At 45.7% G+C, this 24,076-nt stretch overlaps 1 pseudogene across 1 annotated transcript in view; it reads right to left on the reverse strand.

Annotated features, from left to right (window-relative positions):
- Positions 1-948: 948 nt before the first annotated feature.
- The window catches only part of LOC149301491 (uncharacterized), a 184,074-nt pseudogene continuing 160,946 nt past the window's right edge, over positions 949-24,076 (reverse strand). The window contains exons 8-9 of the transcript XR_016272239.1: positions 7,791-9,024; positions 949-958 (exon numbers count right to left, since the gene is read on the reverse strand). The product of XR_016272239.1 is annotated as an uncharacterized LOC149301491 (transcript). The remainder of the gene's footprint in view (positions 959-7,790; positions 9,025-24,076) is intronic.

Consider the following 24,076-nt stretch of genomic DNA (forward strand, 5'->3'; position numbering starts at 1 on the left):
ATTCCAATTTAAAACACAACATAGGTTCATGTACAGGCAGATTGGACAGTATAACCAAATGATAGTTTATAAACAGTAATGCTAAAAAGTAAGGATAAAAAGTAAGGATAGGGCTGCACGATCAGGTAAACAGACAACGAGTAGGCTGCCATCACCTCACAAACAGCCTTATCATATTGTGTAATAGAGTACCACATTCAAGACATATTAGTTCAAAACCACAGTCATATCCCCTGTCCAACCAAGAGCTAAACTACAAAGTGCCATTAATCAGATGCAACTGATTGGGGTAACTTCATTAGACTTTAGTCCCCAACTAGGTTAGTTTGATGGTATGGTAAAATACGGCCATACCTCCTCCTTTACAAATCTTACCGTTAAATCAAGCCATCTATACAGATTTTGAGATTATAACATATTACATCTGTTTAACAAGCTGTTAACGATTTGCAATAGCAGCTGCAAAGAATTGTGCAACTGCTTGCGTTATAACTTCCTTCTGATCTGCAAGTAGAAAATTGGTATAAAATTGCTCTTGTCTGCCTGGAAACTGCAACACAATTGGTGTTATATATAAAGCACGTATTTCTGTATACAAAGAACAGCCAAAGAGAACATGATTAATATTTTCGATTTCCTCCGAGCCACAAGGACAGTATCTGTGTTCGTAAGGGATCTTTTTAAATCTGCCCTCCAGGACTGCTGATGGTAAGATGTTAAACCTTGGTGACATGAAAGCTCTTCTGAATTTCGGGACATTCAAATTCTCAAAATATTTCGCATATTTGCCAGGTCTACTGGATTCCCTAACAGGATGTAAAGTTAGTTGGCTTATATGAGTCTGGAAATCAATATCCTCGATGCGTTGAGAAATCACAGATTTTGCTTTATCATAGCCTAGTAGAGTTATTTCAGATAGTGAGAGTCCAAGAGATAAGAGTTTCAAGGTCAGTGTCTCCTTCCAGGGGACAAAAAGGAGTCTGTTAGAATTAATGGCACTAAACCGATCGGAACAAAAAACATTTTGAGCCATAAATTTAATTTGCATATCCATACACGCGCCTCAACAGATAGCATCCCTGTTTCTAGACGGAGAATGGGATTCGAAACACAATTTGGGGCACGTAAAATTGTTCTTAAAATTTTTGCTTGAACTGCCTCGAAGGTTGTAAAGCTACTGAAAGTACAAATCTCAGAACCGTATAATAGTTGTGCTAAGATATTAATAACAAAGACTTGGAGAGCTGCTGGAATGTATTGGCCTCCCTTATTATAATAGAAAGAACATAGAGCTTTAATACTTCTTTGTGTATCCCCTAAATAAAACACAAAAACCTATTTCAAATGCCTCCGACGTACTGTTTGATTCAGGACCTGCTAGAGCTGGGCTGGATCCAGAGGTCACTGTTGCCCCAGTAAAACTATCTCGATCTATTGAGCTAAGTCCTAAATTCCCCTAAAAGCATAGCACTTGCGGGTGTCCTCCCCAGACTCCAGCATTTTGGGTAACAAAGGGCCTCTGGAATCAACCATGGAGCTAAGCAAGCTCAGGATGGAAAAGAAACATTAGAGAAAAAGCAGGTTTTGTGTCCCCTTTTCTTCCCTTCATAGATATTACTCATAACTGATCATAGAATCATAGAATCGTAGAGTTGGAAGAGGCCACAAGGGTCATTCAGTCCAACCCCTTGCCATTCAGGAACTCTCAATCAAAGCATCCCCGAAAGATGGTGATCCAGTCTCTGTTTAAAGACCTCCAAGAAGGGAGAGTCCTCTACACTCCGAGGAAGGATTGTGTTCCACTATCAAACAGCCCTTACTGTCAGAAAGTTGATTTGATTCTATAATTTTAAAGTGGAAACAAAGTGCTCTGACAGTGAATGAAGAAAGGGCCCTCAGTCTTCACAGGAAGGGCAATGGATTCAGGTTCCTTACCCACAAAGGCCACATTCTCATAATTCTCCATCATAACAGAACTGTACGTAAGTTTCTGCTTCTTTGTCAACAGTTTCCATTCCTCCTCGGTGAAATATACTGCTACATCCGCAAAGGTCACCTGCAATAGAAAATAGCCTTATCCAGAGAGTAACTAAGCAAAAGGGGAGGAAAGCACATGGTGCATCGCAAATATTATTTCAACACTTCAGAATTCAGTCCAGGAAATAAACTTTAAATTCTGCAAGAAAGCAAAAAGCTACAGCCTTTGAGATCCAGTTGGTCTCAAATCCTTTCAATATAATATACAATATAATAAACAATATAATAAACAATATAATTTAGACCATTTCTGAGATATTATTGATTGATTGGGATACTGATTAGCCCAACACGTAAAGTACATTTAGTCACCAAGGAATTATAGTGAATTTAGCCATATCTCTCCTAATTTCAAAAACAGTTCTGGGGAGTACTCTGGGCTTGAGGGCCACTGGGCCCATCCCCAATTTAGGTTCAGAGAAATTCTTCCATATCCCTCAGCATTTCACAGATGGGGAAAGCAAGACATATGTGGACAAGCAATACCAGAAGGGGTTCAAGATGGCCAATGTTGTTAATGACGAAGATCGCACAAGCAAGGAAGGGCACAGTAGATTGCTTTTGCTTCCGACTCCTAGCAAGGGTAAGACCCTGCCCCTTTCTCTCCTCCCCTCTCCCTCTTTTGAGTTGATGGGCTGCACACGTCTTTTGAACTTGGAACACATTTTGCAGTAACTGAAGTGAACTGAAGAGAAGAGGGAAAGTGGGAGCAGGAGAGAGAAATGGGTCATTTTCAAAGCCCCTGAAAAAATGAGGTGACAGAGGATTAAGCAGGACTCCCTCTGCCAAACTGGGACAGTTGTTCTCCGCTTGCTTTCATGAGCCAGCCCAGCAGTGACCCAGATGGAACTAAGTCAGGATGGCAATTTACCAAAGAGTTGTTGCACCTCAGCAGCCTCTTCTTCTTGGAGCTCAACTCCCTCCGCTTGACCTCTATGTCAGCCATCAGGTAGGCAGGGGGTTCCTGGTGGGCCTGCGCTTTGGTCACTTCCAGCAAAAGATACTGCAAAGCAGTGTACAAGGGGGCCAAGATGAAGTTCCTGAGAAAAGAGACCAGGGTTAGGCTTGGTTTGGAAAGAAACCCTATAGCACTCAAAGTCACAAAGATCGGCATCCTGCTGGTGATATACACAGGTGACATATGCCTCCTTTGGCCCAATTGACAGGTGGGCATCACTTCCTCCCTCTGCACCAAACAAAGCCCCTTGGACCTAGCATAGACTCACAGCAGCTCCCCTACACAACAGTTACTCCATACCTTGTTAGATTAGCTGGGGATCAGGGGATGGGAAATTGGAAAAGGCCCTGGTTATGTCCCCATAGCTAGATGTGAAATGAGGGCATCACCTGCTGAAACCTGCAGAGGTCCCCAGTGGCCCTCACAGGAAAATGTCTTCGTTTTGCTTCTGGCTATAGAAACACAGCTGGATGCATCTCCAATACCTTGCACCCAACACACCCACCAGGCATGGAATGGTCATGCAGGATGGCTTCCACAACTCTATGGTAATACCTGGGTCATTGAATGGCCAGTTGCAGCCTGATTCCACCTGGAGCAACACTGGAGCATAGAAGGTTCTGCTGGGTCAGGCATGTCTGGCCTGGTGGCCCCTCATTCTCCCAGTGGCCAAACTAGTTGTCGTCCATCCCGCAGAGAGGCCCCCGGTCAGGCAGGGCAGGAAAGGAGCTCTCTCTTCTCTGGTTGCCCCCCTTCCATGGGATCCAGCCCTCCTCCCCAATTCCCATGGCAGCCTTCTGCATGCAGAGAAGTCACAATTCAGAGAGTGTCTTTGCCCATATAGAGATTGCCTATTTTCCACACTGTTGCCTGGCCATGTTGGCTTGGGAATGTCCTGTTCTAGCCACATAGATTCATAGAATCATAGAATCGTAGAGTCGGAAGAGACCCCAAGGGCCATCCAGTCTAACCCCATTGTGCCATGCAGGAACTCTCAATCAAAGCATCCCCGACAAATGGCCATCCAGCCTCTGCTTGAAGACCAAGGAAAGAGACTCGACTGCACTCCGAGGAAGGAGTCTGTTCCACTGTCGAACAGCCCTTACTGTCAGGAAGTTTCTCCTAATGTTGAGGTGGAATCTCTATTCCTGGAGCTTGCAGCCATTGTTCCGGGTTCTAGTCTCTGGAGCAGCAGAAAACAAGCTTGCTCCCTCCTCAATATGACATCCCTTCAAAAATTTAAACAGATCTATCACATCACCTCTTAACCTTCTCTTCTCTAGGCTGAACATCTCCACCTCTCTAAGTCATTCCTCATAAGGCATGGTTTCCAGACCCTTCACCATTTTAGTCGCCCTCTATGATTCTATGATTTGCACAGAGACCGTGCAGCCCCAGGAAGGCCTCTTCCGCAGTCCTTTATGGCCTGAGCTTCCCTGGGTCAGAGTCCGTCTCCTCAGCCGTAGAGAAGGGTTGCTCTGAGTGCGAAGGAGGAGGAGGTCCACAGGGCTGAGGGAGGGAAGGCAATGGGAAAAGGTCAGTGCCAATGGCCTTGGAGGGCAGAAGGTGACAATGCCTAGGAAACTCCTCTGAGTTCCAGCCATTCTAGGAATGAGTGTCAGGAGTGAGTCCAGGGGGCTGAGGGGGTCTCCTTTCCCAAAGAGGGAGGCAAGGACTGGTGGACCCTCACAGTCACAAGCAGCACAAAGTTTCTTCCAGAACACAAAATGGCTGCCTCTGCCTCAGCACCTGGCAGTTTGAGGCCTTCAGGGAACCCAAAATGGAGAATGAAAGGGCCCCAAAGTCGGAAGGGACTCCAAACAGGATCTCTGACCCTAAACAACTCAGAAAGGTTTTCCTGATGGCATCTGATGGCTGTGAGAACACAAAAAGTCCCCAAACAGGATTTCCAAACTTTAACAACACCTAAACATTTTCCTGGTGCTATTTAAAGGAGGAACCTGATCCCCTCCTTAATTACAATCAATAGTGAAAGATATTAATATTAATATCAAGAGAGCCCATCGTCCACAACCCAGCTCAGGTCTTGACCGCTCAGGGAGGCCAGTCCAGCTGCAGGTGGCCCTCCGTCCGTCCATCCTCCTTTCCCTCTTCATTCCTCCTCTTTTTCCTAGCATCAGCCCCTTTCCCAAGAAGGCTTCATCCGCACTATAGAAATAAGGCAATTTGACACCATTTTAACCGCTCATTCGTATGGAATCCTGGGATTTTACCTTTGGACACTTAGCCTTCTCTGCCAGAGAGCTCTGGTGCCACAACAAACTACAAATCCCAGGATTCCACAGGATGGAAACAGGAGAGTTAACACACTTTAGAACTGGATTATTTCTATATTGCAGATAAAGCCTGGGTCGGATGTAAAAGTCTAATTATTATCCTGTTAAAAATGGTTTTGCTTTTTTAAAATATAAGCAGTTTGTTTTTCTGTCTAATCCTTATTCTTCTTGTTGTTGTTTGTTTCCTTCTTGGTAATCTGAGTTATTCTGGCCTGTCTCCTTCCTTCTTCCCTGAAAATCTCTTAATAAGGAAACTGGGGAGACTCTTAAAACCTCCCAGAGGAGCCACTTTTGGCTTTTTGGGGGGACTAGCTTCCTCTTAGGAGCCAAAGCCCAATGTTTGTGAAGAAGAAGAATAAGGATTGTGTTAAAACTATCCTCCCATTTCTGATCCCTTTTAAAACCCATGTTCCCCAGAAAGAGCAGAGCTGTGTAATAAGGAAACCCTCTCAGAAAAGACACACAAAGAGAGACACTTCCTCCCTTTTGGCCCAAGGAGCCTGGCCTCCTTCTCTCTCTGGAGCCTCAGAGAGAAAGAGAAGCCTCTGTTCAACTGAGGCCTCACAGAAGGTTCTGGAACATTATTCCCCAGTCACAAGCAGCACAAAATGGCTGCCAGAAAACAAGGAGGCAGGGGCTGAGATTCTAGCAAATCAGGGCCAGGGATGGTGGGAGGGTGCGGACTCCAGCCAATGGCAGCACCTCAGAGTGTCCTCAGGAGGCAATCATGTGTAAAATACATGTCATAAAACCATCACAAAGTATAGACATTCCAATTACAGCAATTGCAGGGCAGTTATGCTGTTATGACCGGAAGTAAACATATATACAATTATAATTATATATACAGGCTGATGTTGACCAGAACCTGGGGGGTGTATACATGCGCATTCATATGTACTTACATATTCCTCTATGCATTTCCTTATGTTTAAATTGTATGCAAGTAGAAGAGTATATATAAATATATAAATCATATATATATGATCCAACATATATGTGTACATGCGTTTGCATCTCTCTCTCTCTCTCTCTCTCTATATATATATATATATATATATATATATATACATGTGCGTACACAGGTATCTATGGGTATGTATAGATGTATCTATGGGTATTGTATGCAAGATCTATAGACTTTAAACATTCCATGACTGTGTGTGTAGGCTCTTAAAAGTATAAGTCTGAATGCACTTAGATAGAGATGCCTCCACATACATACATATATATACAGATGTATATGCACAAACACACATGCCACATCCATCTGTTCTTGTCCATTGTTCTGGTCCGTTGTTCCAGGAGATGCTGGAGAAGAGGCCCTGCAAGAGGGGCTGCAAGCGATGACCGACCCCCCATATTTTAAACCAAACCTTACGGCTGGCAGTGGATCAGAACTCCAAAGCCTGTCTCTTATAGTGGAATCTTAATGGGTTAACAAAGGAAGTGTGTCCCCACTGCTTGGTTAGTTCTCTTTCCGCTTTCAGGAATCAGTGCAGAAGCTCCATAAGGTGAAATGAGAGATCACACACCTGTCACCAATCTAGGTGTTCTTCTTTACATCTAGAGTGGTGAGTAAATACAGAATTGGACTATAAAACTTTTAATCAGACACATAAGAGACCAGATCTGGGTTCAAACACTTTGTATGTAACATTTATTCTAACATTAGGGACATTCATTCTAATATATTACATATCAAGAGGCCTCAAATCATGCACACATTCATACAATGCTCATGCACACAAATCTTCCCAGAGGTCGATCAGTTTTCTGAAAGAGTGATGGGTGCCAGTTCCAGCTGATTTTGGCACACTAGCACCATGGTTTTGAGGATTCCTTTATGCTTTTTAATATGTGCATCATTTTTCCTGATGAGTGACTTCTTGTTCCCATTCCATTCTTGTTCTGGTGCTCTTTACATCAAGTTGTGTTATACACAGTCCATTCTTCTTTTAGTACATTCGGTTTCATGTCCTTGCAATATGGTGTCTTTATCTTTTGCACATTCCTTTTCGACTCAGCAGTTTGAGCTTTTCTTGCTTCTCTGTGCCAGATCCTTCATCTCATCCTTCATCTTCTAATTCTGTCACATTCACACATAACACACATACCCACCATGCTTTGTCTTCCTGTATGGCAGGGGCTTGGACTAGAAGGTGCTTGTGGTGCCTTACAGAGCCAGAATCCTATAAATCCATGCTTTGTCATCCTGTGTGTCGGGGGTTGGACTGCATGGGTCCTGTGGTCCTTTCTTATTCTAGAATTCTATAAAAAAAATAAAAACAACAACAACAACACAACAACATACAAAAATCAATAACTTTATGAACAGACAACCCTTAAAAACAAAATCACAAGGGCTTTCTCTTATCACCAATGCATTGAAAATATTTTTCTTGTAATACTTCTTAACAAATACAGTGTTAGTTCACTGCTGGCATTTATGTGGTTTCTCTCCTGCATGGACTCTCTGATGTATCATTATGTATGACTTCGAAGAGAAACATTTCCCACAATGCTGACATTTGTATGGCTTCTCTCCTGTGTGTACTCTCTGATGTTTCACTAGGTCTGACTTCTGAGAGAAACCTTTCCCACAATGCTGGCATTTGTATGGCTTCTCTCCTGTGTGGACTCTCTGATGTGTCACTAGGTATGACTTCAAAGAAAAACATTTCCCACAATGCTGGCATTTGTATGGCTTCTCTCCTGTGTGGACTCTCTGATGTGTCACTAGGTATGACTTCAAAGAAAAACATTTCCCACAATGCTGGCATTTGTATGGCTTCTCTCCTGTGTGGACTCTCTGATGTATCACTAAGTTTGACTTCGAAGAGAAACATTTCCCACAATGCTGGCATTTGTATGGCTTCTCTCCCGTGTGGACTCTCTGATGTATCACTAAGTTTGACTTCGAAGAGAAACATTTCCCACAATGCTGGCATTTGTATGGCTTCTCTCCCGTGTGGACTCTCTGATGTTTCACTAGGTCTGACTTCAGAGAGAAACCTTTCCCACAATGCTGGCATTTGTATGGCTTCTCTCCTGTGTGGACTCTCTGATGTGTCACTAGGTTGGGCTTCTGAGAAAAACCTTTCCTACAATGCTGGCATTTGAATGGCTTCTCTCCTGTGTGGACTCTCTGATGTATCAGGAGGTTTGACTTCTGAGAGAAACCTTTCCCACAATGCTGGCATTTGAATGGCTTCACACCTGTGTGGAGTCTCAGATGTGTCACTAGGTTTGACTTTAAAGGAAAACCTTTCCCACAATGCTGGCATTTGTATGGCTTCTCTCCTGTGTGGACTCTTCGATGCATGACAAGGACTGGCTTATAGGCAAAACATTTCCCACAATGCTGGCATTTGTGTGGCTTCTCTCCTGTGTGGACTCTCTGATGTATCACTAGGTGTGATTTCGAAGAAAAACATTTCCCACAATTCTGGCATTTGTATGGCTTCTCTCTTGTGTGGACTCTCTGATGTGTCACTAGGTTGGGCTTCTGAGAAAAACCTTTCCCACAATGCTGGCATTTGAATGGCTTCTCTCCTGTGTGGACTCTCTGATGTGTCACTAGGTTGGGCTTCTGAGAAAAACCTTTCCTACAATGCTGGCATTTGAATGGCTTCTCTCCTGTGTGGACTCTCTGATGTCTCACAAGGTCTGACTTTGAAGAAAAACATTTCCCACAGTGCTGGCATTTATGTGGCCTCTCACATGTATGGACTCTCTCAAGACTGACATGTTCTTCTGAAAAAAAAAAAGAACAATGACACACAAGACTGACTCTCTGAATCAAGAGAGGAATGTGTTACCCCAAGATTTAGCCACCTGTTAACCCTTCCCTATTTGATATAAAATTAATAAAGTTGGAGTGGGTGACCTGAGCATGACTCTGCTGCAGATGCCCTGAATTTAGCATTTTTGCAGGTATGGATCCCTACTCATAGGAGGTAGCAAAGAAGAGATTGTAGGAGAACCTGCCTTGAGAAAATGAGTGGATTTAGCTGCATGATCCATTTATGTCTGTAGAGGTTGAAGGGATTATGGCTAAGGAATGGGACTGGAAGGAAATAGTCAGAAAAAGGCTCTGAGAATCAGTGTGCTAATCCCTTTTGTCTGAGGTACTTGCACCAATAATAATAATGATGCTGATGATTTATTTATAGCCTGCCCAATCACAAGGAATCCGGGTGGGTTACAACAATAAAAATAAAGAGAATAAAATAAAATACAAAAATAAATACAATACAGTAAAATAAAACAGAGCGACGTGAGTTACAGTAAAATTCACAGTTAGGCCTGATGGAAATTGGGCCTGTCTTTTTCACTCCCTCCTAGGTCTGATGATGACAGTTGGGGCGGAGGGAGGGCTCTTCTTTTTGAGGCCAGAATATAATTTTAATTTAATTTAATTTAATTCTCCTCATTAATTTAAGAGAAGAAGTGATGGACAGAGTGAAGGAAGTCACAGTAAATGGGGAGAGCTTAAACCAAGCCCTCATTGCATTAAATTTGGTTTCAGACCATTCTTTCCTCACCCAGGAAACATTCTAAAGCAATTTAAACCTTTTCATACCCTCAGTTTCTGCCACTAAGGAACAATTACAGCATAAATATCTGCTCCTAGTGGCTGTTCTTCAGCCTCAGTCCAGTTGCAGGCAGACACTCTGCTCCCTATTGCATGGGGTAAGAAAGCCAGGGTACCTTTCCCAAAGAGAATTTTAATTTGGGCTATGTCCGGGTCCAATCTTATGTAAATCACTGCTGAATCTATTGGCCAAATCCATCCCAGATGTAGCCTGGGTCCGAGGCATGCTCAGGCATCCCCCTTCTTTTTTAAGTGGAAGCTTCCAACACTAAAAAAATGGCCGCTGAAGTGCTGTGGGGATTCGGGCTGAATCCAGGATGGATTTGGCTGGTGGATTCAGCGGAGATTTACATATGATAGGACCCGGATGCAGCCCGAATCAGAATTCAATTCAGAAAAGTTAAGCTGTTTTTTTTTATCCCATAAGATAGGATCCTCTGTCGGTTTACATGGCTAAGCACCTCAATACACTCTCCAACCCCACTTGCCATGGGAGCTACTGACTTCTTTCCCCATTCCGGATTCTCAGCAACTGGGATTGAGATCCATCCAGGCAACATATTACCATTAGCAAAGGCTTACATTTATTCACCACTCCCACCTTTGTTACATAATTCTCTGTGTGCATGTGTGTTCATTTTGCCTTTCAAATGCCTTTGGAGTTCTGTGTGATTGCAGACCTGCTATAGCTTTGCTGGATCCTGAGGTCACTGTTGCCTCAATCAAACTATATCTCCCCTTTGAGCTAAGTATCTAATTCCCCTAAAAGCATAGCACTTGCAGGTGTCTTCCCCAAACTCCAGCATTTCAGGTAAAAGACCCTAAGCAAGCTCAGGTAGGAAAAAGAAACATTAGAGAAAAAGGAATTTTTGTGTTGCCTTTCCTTTCTTCATAGACATTGTTCATAATTGCTAAATGGAAGCCCTTAATATGTCTGAAAACCAGGGTCTGAGCCGGTTCTCACCAGTTCAGTTCTTAAAACCTGTCAGGTTGGTGGCTGCCTCCCAATCCCCAAGGCCCCTCTCTTGACCCTTCCCAGAGGTCCTTTCCTGTCCACATACCTCACCTTATTTCCCCTCACCTTCCCACTAGGGCCCTCCGTTCTGGTAGTCAAGCCTGCTGTCCCAGCCCAGGATTTCCTCTGCCCCATCTAGGATTCGCCCCTTCTCACTCGCTGCCCCTCACTCCTGGAACCTTCTTCCCCTGCGAGCAAGAGCCATCACTTCATTAACCAGCTTCAAAACGGAGCTGAAGACCATCCTGTTCAGAGAAGCGTTCCCAGGCATTGCATAATTGTCACTTGCTATTTGATGTTCTTTTCTTGTCTGTTTTATTGAATCATTTCCGGTATTGCTATGTATTTTATATGTATTATCTTAGTAGACAGGCCCCTTAGCCACCACCACTCCCTTCTCCTTCTGTGTCATGTCTTTTTAGATTGTAAGACAGAGGGCAGGGAACCGTCCAATTAAAAAGATTGTATGTACAGCGCTGTGTAAATTTACAGCGCTTTATAAATAAAGGTTAATAATAATAATAATAATAATAACAACAACAACACAGAGCTAGGCAATCCTGGCTTTGCTCCTGCTTTCCTTTCCTGGCTCCCAGAGACCTGATCCCCTTCCCTTTCTCCCTCCACTCTCCAACCTTCCCTCTTGCCTATCCGCACTGCTTCAGCTTTCACCTTCAGCATCTCTTTCCTGCCTTTCTGTTTTTCCCATTCCCTCCATCTCTCTATCACAGACACACATCCACAGCATGTGATGCACAAAAGGGACATTCTGAGTCCCATTTGTTGAGAAAGGCAGGATAATCAATATACAAATAAGTCATTGGGAAAGCAAGAGCAAGGGGGCTGGGACCTGGACTCCAATTTTGGTGAGGGTCAAGTGCCAGCCTTAAGGCATCTATAAGACAGGGATGGCCTAATGTTGGGGATGGGGGGTCACACTGGCCCACAGGGGATCTCAGGAGCAACCTAACATTGTATTGTCTGGGGGTGAAATGAAATACTATTTTCTCCTCAGTATCCCACAGCATCCCTTTGGGGAACCAGAGGCCATTTTGCCACTATTGGGCTCTCTCTGAGCCATTGTAGGGCCAAGGGAGGCCTTTTCCCCATGAAGACTCTCCTGAGCCTGAAAAGCCTGGAAGAAGGGCCAAAAAAGCCAGGAAACTTAGGACCTTTCCAGAAGGGCACCCTAGTACGTACTGTGTACGTACTAGGGTTGCCCGGGGGCATCTTTTTCAGACGCCCCCAACCCTAGTACGCACACAGTACGTACAAAATGGTGGCGCCCATTCTACATGCAGATGGTGATGCCCATTAGGATGTCACGACTGCGCCGCATTCAAACGGAGCGGCATGGACATGACGTCCTGGTGTCATGAAAGGGCGCTTGTGGCGCCCTTTCCACGGTGCAGGAAGGAACTCCATTTTGGAGCTCCTTCGTTCATTTGTGTCGCTGGTGCAGCCTTTAGAGAGCTGCGCCAGCGATACAAAAGAGAAAGGTGCAGAGTGGCCCCTTTCTCCTTTCCACGCCGCTGTTGGGGTGTCTTTGGGGCTTGAAGCCCCAAGGACACTTTTTCCAGGCCACGGCGTGGAAAAGCGATGGATTGGGGCCTCAGGGCTGCCGCTGTGGCAGCTGAGGCCCCGATCCGTTGATGAAAGGGGCAGGTACAGGCCACCCCAAAGGGGCAGTCTGTAAACCGCCCTACTGAGGGATGTGCTGAGGAGCATTTGGGGGTGAAAAGCATTTATCTCCATAGTTCCTTCCCACAGAATCCTAGAATTGGCAGTTTAGAATGGGATATTTAGAATCCTTAGAAAGTGGAGAGCAATAGTGCCTCACCAAACTACAAATTCCAAGATTACACAGGATATTGTTATGACAATTAAACTACATGTGAAAGTAGCTTAGGACTCATAGTAGACCAGAAGTTGAACATGAGGCAGCTAAAAAGGTCAATATGATCCTAGGCTTTATCAATAAAAGTATAGTGTCTAGATCAAGAGAAGTAATAGTGCCACTCTATTCTGCTTTGGTCAGGCCTCACTTGAAATTACCCTGTGTCTAGTTCTTGGCACCACAATTCAAAAAGGATGTTGAGAATCTGGAGAGTATCCAAAGGAGGGCAACCAAAAAGGTGAAGGAACTGAAAACCATCAAGCCCTATGAGAAGTGGCTTAGGAGCTGGCTATATTTATCCAGGAGAAGAGAAGGTTAAGAGTGGATATAATAGCCCTGTTCAAATATTTGAAGAGATGTCACCTTGATGGATCAAGCTTGCTTTCTCCTATTCCAGAGAAAAGGAGAGGAACAGTGGATGCAAGCCACAGGAAAAGAGATGCCACCTAAAGATTAGGAGGAACTTGCTGACAGTAAGGGCTGTTCGAGAGTGCAATATACTTCCTCTGAACGTGGTGGAGTATCATTATTGTTATTATTGGCCTGGTACAAATGGGCACTTTGTGGCATGCCGGCGGTGATTTTAGGGTTTGGGAGCATGCAGTAACTGCACACTCCCAAAGCCTAATACTTATGGGCAGCACAATCTTGACGCAGCGCCATCCATACGGCGCATGCATCCATGACGTGTCTTGTGTGACGCGTCCAAACAGCACGGCGCATAAGACATATCACCGTGACGCTCCAAGGTGCAAATGGCGCCTTGGTGGCATCACAGGAAGGAGTTCCATTTCTGAGCTCCTTTTGGCTGCAGATCGTTCTTGCAGCCATGAGGTTGCTGCGGCAATGATCCGGAGGAGAAAGGGACAGCCTGTGGCCACCCCTTTCTTCTAATCTGTACTGAGCCATTGTTATTATTATTAAGATTTATTTCTAAAGCGTTCCTTCTTTGGAGATCTTTAAACAAAGGCTGGATGACTATCTGTTGGGGGTGCTTTGAATGTGTATTCCTGCATGTCCAGGGGTTTAACTGGATGGCCCTTGTTGCCTATTCCAACTCTATGATTCCATAATTCTAAAGTAGAAACATAACACCATAACAATGTAGTATGAAAGGACCCTCAGTCTTCACAGGAAGGGCAGTGGAGTCAAGTTCCTTACCCACAGAGGCCACATTCTCATAATTCGCCATCATAACATCGCTGTACAGAAGTCTCTGCTTCTTTGTCAAGAGTTTCCATTCATCCTCGGTGAAATATATCGCCACATCCGCAAAAGTCACCTGCAATAGAAAATAGCCCTGATCCAGAGAGTGACTAATAAAAGGGAAGGAAAGCACATGGTGCATCCCAAATATTATTTCATTACTTCAGAATTTATCCCAGGAAACAAACCTTAAATAATGTTAGCAAGCAAAAAGCTACTGCCTTTGAAGTCCAGTTTGTCTCGAATCCTTTGTGAGGCTACAAGCCCCTCTGTTTGGAAGAGAAAACTGAATTTCTCAGGCAGGCTCCATGCTTTTACACAGGAAAACTTGTAGGTGTTGATAAGGTAAAACATGCCAATGCTGTCCCAATTTAAAAGATATTTTAAAACCTTTGTTGGAGGTAGCAACCTCCAATAGTACAGGTCCCATCCATTGGCCTTCTCTTTATCATTCTCCCGTGAAGCCTAAAATGTGGTATATTCACATCCATATAACATATCCGATATCCTAGTTTTGTGGATTTGGGATGCTACTGCTATATGGCCAACATGGCTCCCGCTGGATATGTCAATTGTGTGTGTGTTTGTGTAGGATAAAATCTGGGAAGCAAAGCTCTGAGTTTCTGACATTCTCTGGGTGTCAATAGGAAGGTCTTTTCACATCATCCTGTTTCCCATCCATTTCCTCCTGGGTTCACCCCACTCCATTTTCTTCCAGAGCCCCCCAGCTCTCTCTCCCCTCCAAGGGACTGACCGGGTCTGTGGCCTTCAAGTATGGCCTCCTTTGGAGGAAATGGTGAGCTAACAGGGAGGGCTGAAGGACAAACTCTGCCAGAGCTGGAGAACCATGGTGGCTGCATTACTGGCTCTGGTCGAAGGTGGGGCAGCCCTTGAGGAGGGTGAGGAATGCCTGGAAAAGACACCCCAGCCCCACCATCACCAGAGGTTAGAAGTCAGGTGCTCTGCCTTCCCTGAGGCCATCTCAGTAGCAAGAGCCCCACAGAGTGAGAGTCCAAAAGGACAGGGGGCTACCTGGGTCTTGGACATTTCCTATCCCTTCTTGTTCCTCTCAGGAATGGTCTTGTGCAGTTGCTTGCATGGCCAGAGGAATGGAGCCCATAGCAATGTGTTGTGGCTGGGAAGACCCATTTCCGTCCCACTTACCACTGCAGCTGAGCTCTGAGGGGGTGAGAGGAGAGGGTCAGAGGGCTGTTGCCAGAGGAAGGGGCACAGACCAGGTTCAATGCTGCAATATCTTTCACACAGTTGGTCTCAAGGGTGCTGCAAAATCCCTCTGCAAACAATCACTACATCTTATAAGTATAACCCACCCAATCATATTTGATTCACTATTATTTAGTCTGAACCATCAAATGATTTTCATTACCATGATAAGGGCCTGAATCATACTGTTAGTTTTAGCGCAAGAAGACCTATTGATCCCATAGGATGTACAACCATGTGTGGAATAAGCGGAGTTTCACAAGTATTGTGATTTCACATAAGCAAACCTTCTTGGGAAAGGAGACTGAGATGAAGTTCCTGAGAAAAGGGAGCAGGGTTAGGATTGGCTTGGCAAGAGACCCTGCAGCACTCAAAGACACAGAGAACAGCATCCTGCTGGTGACATACACAGGTGACATAAGCCTCTTTTGGGCCGATGCAGAGGTGGGCATCCCAGTGTTCACCAGTGCTTTTCCCCAGCATCAGCCCCTTTCCCAAGAAGGTTGCATCCGCACTATAGAAATAAGGCACATTGACACTGCTTTAACCGCTATGGAATATTGGGATTTTACCTTTGGACACTTAGCCTTCTCTGCCAGAGAGCTCTCATGCCACAACAAACTACAAATCCCAGGATTCCATAGGATGGAGCCAGAAGAGTTAACACACTTTAGAACTAGATTATTTCTGCAGTGCAGATACAGCCCGAGTCGGTTGTAAAAGGGAAGAAGCACCCATGTCTTGTTTTTACCCTCCTAATAATAGTTTTCCTTTTTAAAAAAAAGTAGTTTGTATTTCAGTCTAATCCATATTCTTCTTGTTGTTGTTTGTATGTTTGTTTGTTTCATTCTTGGTAATATGAGTTATTCTGGTCTGCCTCCTTCCTTCTTGCCTGAAAATCTATTAATTAGGAAACTGGGGAGACTTTTAAAACCTCCCAAAGGAGCCACTTTTGGCCTTTTTGGGGGGACTAGCCTCCTCTTAGAAGCCCAATGTTTGTGAAGAATAAGAATAAGGCTTCTATTAAAACTATCCTCCCATTTCTGATCCCTTTTAAAACCCATGTTCCCCAGAAGGAGCAGAGCTGTGTATAAGAAAAGACACACAAAGAGACACACTTACTTCCTTTTGGCCCAAGGAGCCTGGCCTCCTTCTGACTCTGGAGCCTCAGGAAAGAAAGAGAAGCCTCTGTTCAACTGAGGCCTCAGAGAAGGTTCTGGAACAACATTCCCCACAGTCCCAAGCAGCACAAAATGGCCGCCAGAACACAAAATGGCTGCTGGAACACAGAATGGCCACCTCCACCTCAGCGCTTGGCAGTTGGAGGCCTCAGCACAGCAGTGAAGCCTACCCTTCCAAGCCTTGTCCCTCTCCTTCCTCCTTGTCTCTCTCTGTCCCTTTCTCACTCTCTGCTTCTCGCTCACTCGTCCGCACACAGAGCTAAATAGGGAGGCAGAAGCTCCTCCCCTTCTTCAGTCTGGCCAATGGGAGCAGAGGAGCTGGAAGACCCCGCCCCCTGCCCCACCCTCACAGGCTCCTCCTGCAGTTAATATGGAACAAGGCAGGAGGGACTCTGGAGCCCCAGCCACACAGACGCTGGCCAAAGGCACACGTTCCCAGAGCCTAAGACCCATGAAATGCAGGGCAGGACCCCTCCTCTTTCTGGCCCTGTGGATGCTGGGAGATCCAGTCAAGCAAATACACTGTAAATCCCATTGGCAAGAGAAAAGGCTGCTACTGCCTTTCAGAACCAGTTTGCCCCAAATCCTTTATGGGTCCAGAAACCCCTTTGTTAGGAAGCAACCCCAAATATCTCAGGAAAGCCCTATATCTCCCAAGGCCCCTTCCCTCCAGGACCTCCTTCCCTCAGTCTCTCTCTCCCCTGAAGGCCTCAAATGTCAACTGCCAAGCACTCAGGCAGAGACAGCCTTTTTGTGTTCTGTCAGACATTTTGTGTTCTGTCAGCCATTTTGTTTTCCGGTGGCCATTTTGTGTTTTGGAGGCCATTTTGTGTTCCAATGGCCATTTTGTGTGCTGTTTGTGAGTGTGGAGAATGTTCCAGAACCTTCTCTGAAGCCTCAGTTGAACAGAGGTACACTGTTGCCAATTTTGTGACTTTCACATGGAAATTGGGATTTTTGAGTGCTTTCCGTGTGATTGCTGTGCCTGGCTCTATTCTGTGGAGATTCAGGGACTTTTGCACATTTCAGCTCCAGCCCTGAAAAAAAACAACCCAATTTCCGGGACAAACCCCCGAAATTGGCACCAGTGGCCCTGACTCTGAGAGCGAGGCTACAGAGCAACTAGTCCTGTTGGGAGTCACACTAAGAGTTTTCAGGCAATCAGAGAGAGGAGAGTGGTCGTCCCCCCCCCCCCCCCCCGCCCTCAGGAAAAGCTCAGCCAGGGCAGACGTGCGGGAGACAAGGCTCTTATACACACACACACACACACATATATATATATACACACTACACACACACACATATATACACATACATGTCACAACAAACTACAATTCCCAGGATCCCCTGGTTTGACAAGGGAATTGCCTCCACACTTAGAGATCACAGCTCCAGAGAAAGAGTCTACAGTACATCAGTGTTGCCAGTTTAAGTCCACTTCTTCTGCTGCATTTGGATTTAATAATGATAATAATAATTGTGATGATGATACAGAGATAGATCTTGTAGCACCTTTGAGACACACGAAAGAAATGTTGCCAGCATGAGCTTTCCTAGACTTAAGCGTACTTCCTCACATGCATGGGAATTGTAGTTTATTGTGGCACCAGAGCTCTTTCTCAGAAAACTACAATTCCCAGGGTTCCCTAGCACTGAGCCAGGGCAGTTAAAGCAGTCTCAAACTGGATTATTTCTGCAGTATGGATTGGATCTTGAGCATTTATAATAACAAAGGTCCAAAACACACTGCAAAAATAATCCAGTTTGAGACCGCTTTAACTGCCCTGGCTCCGTGCTAGGGAATTCTGGGAAATGTAGTTTATTGTGGCACCAGAGCTCTTTCTGATAGAGAAGGCTCAATGTCTCACAAAATGTTTCTATTTGGCACAAAGCTTCCTGGACCCCCTTCATGTCAAAATAAATATCTTAAAGGTATTAGAAGGACTTAAAGATTCTTTGTTTGGTCCAATGGTAATTTTGAGAGTTGAAATAAGTTACAATTATTTTTATTCAATTAGGGTTATGTTTATTTGCAAAAGATCCACCATGTTAATAAATATATAAATACATCCATTTATTATTACGATTATTATTATTAACATTACGGGAACGTTACAGGGATTTTGACTGAATATTCCGTGTAATATTTGGGGGGGGGGATTCCGTGGATTTTGGTAAAACATGCCAGGAAATATTTTTGAGGATTGTTAGCAACACTGGTCCTGCCCTGCAGTAAGGCCCCTCCAATCCCTCTGAACCGAGGACTACAACTCCCATATCTTCTTATCTTCTTTCTTTCTTTCTTTCTTTGTTACTTTCCTTCTTCCTTCCTTCTTTTCTCCCTAGCTGCCTTGTGTTAGTGGTGTTACTGCTTTTGTTGTCACTGTGTGCCTCCAAGTTGTTTCTGATGTATGGCGACCCTAAGGGAAGCCCTTCTCAGGCTTTTCTTGGCAAGATTTGTCCAGAAGTGGTTTTGCAACTGCCTCCCTCTGAGGCTGAGAGAGTGTGACTTGCCTAAGGTTACTCAGTGGGTTTCCGTGGCCAAGAGGGCATTCGAACCCTGGTCTCCAGGGTCATAGTCCACTCATCCAGCCACTGAACCATGCTGTCTCTTTCTTGAGGCTTTGTAGTTTTTTGTGGTGTGGCTACAAGTCATTGCTGACTTCTGGGGAACCTCTCCTGGGGTTTCCTTGGCAAGAGTTGTTCAGAGGAGGTTTGGCATTGCCTTCCCTGAGGCTGAGAGAGTGTGGCTTCTTGCCCAAGGGCACCCAGCTGGTTTCATGGAGGAGTGAGGCACTGGACCCTGGCCTCCAGAGTTGCAACCCAACACTCAAACCATTGCACCACACTGCCTCCCATTCCCATGTACAACCTGAGAAATAAGTGCACACTTTTTTCTGTTCTTCATGTGTGACTTCAAGTCGTTTCCAACTTATGGCAACACTAAGGCAACTTTATCATGGGGTTTCCTTGGCAGGTTCCTTCAGAGATGGGGTGCCATTGCCATCCTTTGAGGCTGAGAGAGTGTGACTTGCTAAGGATCACCTAAGTCCAAAACACACTGCAGTAATAAACCAATCTGAGACCGCTTTAACTGCGCTGGCTCAGTGCTAAGGAATTCTGGGAAATGTAGTTTTGTGAGACATCGAGCCTTCTCTGTCAGAGAGCTCTGGTGCCACAATAAACTCCAGTTGCCAGGATTCCCTAGCACTGGGCCAGGGCAGTGAAAGCGCTCTCAAACTGGACTATTGCTGCCGTGTGTTTTGGACCTTTCTTGGCCGCAAACTGTCCATAGCCTGCAATGCTTCTCCTAATTCTGTTGGCAGTCCCTCCCTCCCAACACTTTCTCATTTCCCCCCAAAACCAGCGCAAAGCTGGCAGATGGAAAGAGGTTTTAAAGCAGCATTTAAATCCGCCATATTTGTTTTTAAAATCCTGAATGTCGCAAATGCTATTATCAGTTGTGTAGCTACTATTACAGAAAGACGTAGAGTAGAAACTCCTCAAGTACCTTTATTTTCTGGAGTGAGATGGGCTTTTCCAACTGACTCACTATGATGATCTCCGGTGGTCCAAGCAGCCAAACTGCGGCCCTGTAATAATAATAATAATAATAATAATAATAATAATAATAATAATGTTTTTATATACCTCTCTTCAGCCAAAAGGCTATCAGAGTGGATTACAAATTGTTAATTAGATATTTAGACATTATGGCTCTTAGCCCAGCAGACCCTTAACTTCCTTAAATCCCACTGCCTCCATCCAGTGAATTATAAAAGGGTTTCCCTTAACCTACACTGGGATCGGTTAAGGAACCTTATTTCTACTTCTTTACTGATCTTCCCAAGCATCAACCGAGCCAAGAGAAGTGTAAAAGGAGCGTTGAGTAGTAGATACTCCAAGGAGGTATTTATTATAGATAACAAAATATAACTAAAATATAAGTCCTACAAGATATTAAGAACCTTGCAGTTACAATATTTGTAAGTACACTGGTGCCTCGGGATACGAAATGATCGGGTTACGAAATTTCCGGGATACGAAAAAGTTGGATTGGAAAAAACTGTTTCGGGTTACGAAATATTTTTCGGGTTACGAAATTCATTTCGGCGCGAAATTCAAATGCTGCAAAGTGCAGCTATAGGCTTTCCAGGGCTAACGGAAAGCTAAGGGGGCTGGGTTAGGGGTTAGGTTTGGCGCGAATTTTGAATTTCGTTAGCAGCAGTGATTGGCTTGAGAAATCAAGCTGATCATCTGGATTGGCTAACGAAATTGGGGGGGTGGCCTGGCTTCAGAAACAAAAGCCGGCTTCCATTGATCTGCTCCTTTGTCTGGCCTTGTGGACTGTAGAGGAAGAGTTGCTTCTGCACTCTAACTCTTTATTCCAGTAGAGGTTTGGACTTTTTCTGGCTTTCTGCCTTTGGACTTGTTCTGGCTTTCTGCCTTTGGACTTGTTCTGGCTTTCTGCCTTTGGACTTGTTCTGGCTTTCTGCCTTTGGACTGTACAGTACTGTACACTTCGGATCAAGACCTGCCATCAGGAATTTCTCTACAGGTAGGTGGATGGATTTTTACCTTCTTCGTGTGGGGTGAGACAGTGTGACCATGCTTTTGCTGTGGGGTGGTGGTTTGGTTTGCTCATGGCTGTGATGTTTTCAAAGTGTGGGGTGTGAGTTTTAAAAGTTTGGCCTTGGTCCCATGTGGGCCTCAGAGTGTCACCATAGGGTGGCATTTTCAGATTTGTGGATTCTGGGCTTCAGGTGGTGGTTTGGTTTGCTCATGGCTGTGATGTTTTCAAAGTGTGGGGTGTGAGTTTTAAAAGTTTGGCCTTGGTCCCATGTGGGCCTCAGAGTGTCACCATAGGGTGGCATTTTCAGATTTGTGGATTCTGGGCTTCAGGTGGTGGTTTGGTTTGCTCATGGCTGTGATGTTTTCAAAGTGTGGGGTGTGAGTTTTAAAAGTTTGGCCTTGGTCCCATGTGGGCCTCAGAGTGTCACCATAGGGTGGCATTTTCAGATTTGTGGATTCTGGGCTTCAGCTGGTGGTGTGCTGTGCTCATGGCTGTGATGTTTTCAAAGTGTGGTGTGTGAGTTTTAAAAGTTTGGCCTTGGTCCCATGTGGGCCTCAGAGTCTCACCATAGGGTGGCATTTTCAGATTTTGGGGGTTTTGGCCTATGGGTTAGGGTTCTGGTGTGCTGTGCTCATGGCTGTGATGTTTTCAAAGTGTGGGGTGTGAGTTTTAAAAGTTTGGCCTTGGTCCCATGTGGGCCTCAGAGAGTCTCACCATAGGGTGGCATTTTCAGATTTTGGGGGTTTTGGCCTATGGGTTAGGGTTCTGGTTTGCTGTGCTCATGGCTGTGATGATTTGAAAGTGTGGGCATCGATTTTTGCAAGTTTGGCCTTGATTTGATGTGGGCCAGACAGTGTGACCTTGGGGTTGCATTTTCAGATTTTGGGTTTCTGGCCTTTGGGTTAGGGTTCTGGTGTGCTGTGCTCATGGCTGTGATGATTTGAAAGTGTGGGCATCGATTTTTGCAAGTTTGGCCTTGATTTGATGTGGGCCAGACAGTGTGACCTTGGGGTTGCATTTTCAGATTTTGGGTTTCTGGCCTTTGGGTTAGGGTTCTGGTGTGCTGTGCTCATGGCTGTGATGATTTGAAAGTGTGGGCATCGATTTTTGCAAGTTTGGCCTTGATTTGATGTGGGCCAGACAGTGTGACCTTGGGGTTGCATTTTCAGATTTTGGGTTTCTGGCCTTTGGGTTAGGGTTCTGGTGTGCTGTGCTCATGGCTGTGATGATTTGAGAGTGTGGGGTGTGAGTTTTGCAAGTTTGGGCCAGAGAGTGTGACCATGGGGGTGGGGGTGGTTTCCAATTGTGGCTTTTGCTCAGTGCCTGTGCCTTTTGTCCTTTTTAGGCTTGAGCTATGGCTCCCAAGAAAGCCACATATAAAAGCGGCGGTGACAAAAAGAAGAGGGCTCCCTTGTCCTTGGAGGACAAGAAGGAAATCATCGCCAAGCATGAGAGGGGCGTGCGCTTGGTGGACATTGCCAAGGAGTATGGAAGAAACCCTTCGACAATTGGCACTGTCCTCAAGCAGAAGGAGGCCATCAGAGCCGTTGTGGCTCCTGCGAAAGGCGTGACTACGATTGCCAAGCAGAGGACACCAAAGCACGAGGAGATGGAGCGCCTGCTGCTCCTCTGGATTAAAGAAAAGGAGCGAGCCGGGGACACTGTGACCACCTCGGTCATCTGTGAGAAGGCCACCACCATTTTTGAAGACCTGGTCAGCAAGGAGGCAGGCGAAGGAACTTCTTCCCAGGAGGAGCCAGCCACCCCGGAATTCAAAGCCTCACGTGGCTGGTTTGAAAGGTTCAAAAGGAGGACCGGGATCCACTCTGTCGTCCGTCACGGCGAGGCGTCCAGCGCAGACCACCAGGCCGCCGAAGCATTTGTCATCGAGTTCAAGGCCATGGTGGAGGAGGAAGGCTACGTCCCGCAGCAAGTGTTCAATTGCGACGAGACGGGCCTCTTCTGGAAGAAGATGCCTCGCCGCACCTACATCACCCAGGAGGAGAGGAGATTGCCAGGCCACAAGCCTATGAAGGACCGCTTCACACTTGCGTTGTGTGTGAATGCCAGCGGGGACTGTAAGATCAAGCCCCTGTTGGTGTACCACTCGGAAAATCCAAGGGCCTTCAAGACACACAACATTCAAAAGGACAGGTTGCCAGTGATGTGGTGTTCCAATGGCCGCGCATGGGTCACACGCCTCCTTTTCGTGGAGTGGATCAACAGTGTCTTCGCCCCGACTGTGAAGCGGTACCTGGAGGAAGAGGATTTGCCCTTGAAGTGCCTCCTCCTCTTGGACAATGCTCCTGCGCACCCGCATGGCCTGGAAAAGGACATCCTTGCTGAGTTCTCCTTCATCAAGGTCCAGTTTCTGCCGCCCAACACGACCTCCCTCTTGCAACCCATGGACCAGCAGGTGATTGCCAACTTCAAGAAGATCTACACCAAGCACCTGTTCAAGCGGTGTTTTGATGTAACGGAGAGCACACAGCTGACCCTGCGAGAGTTCTGGAAGCAGCATTTTGATATCGTCGTGTGCTTGAAGATGGTGGACTTGGCCTGGCAGGAGATCACCAGGCGCAACCTGATTGCTGCGTGGAGGAAGCTGTGGCCTGATGCTTCTTCCTTGGAAGGGTCACAGACCGAGGGTGCTGAGCCAGGTGAAGAAGAAGAGGTGACTGAGATTGTCTCCATCGCAAGGTCCCTGGGACTTGACGTGGACAACGAGGACGTGGAGGAACTCATCGAGGAGCACAGCGAGGACCTGACAACAGAGGACCTGAAGGCCTTGGCGGCCATGCAACACTCGGCCGTGGATGAGGACGTGCTCCATTTTGACAGGGGCCAGGAGGAGGAGGCTGCGGGGGCATTTTTGCCAACAGCAGAAATTAAAGACATTTTGCGGCAATTCCACAATGTGTCTTCTTATGTTGAGAAGCATCACCCTGAGAAGGTGCTCACCAGCCATGCCATTGCCCATTTTGATAATGTCTGCCTTAGCCATTTTAGGAACCTGCTTAAGGCCCGGCAAAAGCAGACATCCTTGGACCAGTTCTTCACAAAAGAGGGAGAACCGTCATCCAAGAAGGGC

The sequence above is a fragment of the Sceloporus occidentalis genome, unplaced genomic scaffold, assembly GCF_023333645.1.
Source record: "Sceloporus occidentalis isolate IW3139 unplaced genomic scaffold, rSceOcc1.0.p SCAF_21, whole genome shotgun sequence".
In the NCBI taxonomy this organism is placed as follows: Eukaryota; Metazoa; Chordata; class Lepidosauria; order Squamata; family Phrynosomatidae; genus Sceloporus; species Sceloporus occidentalis.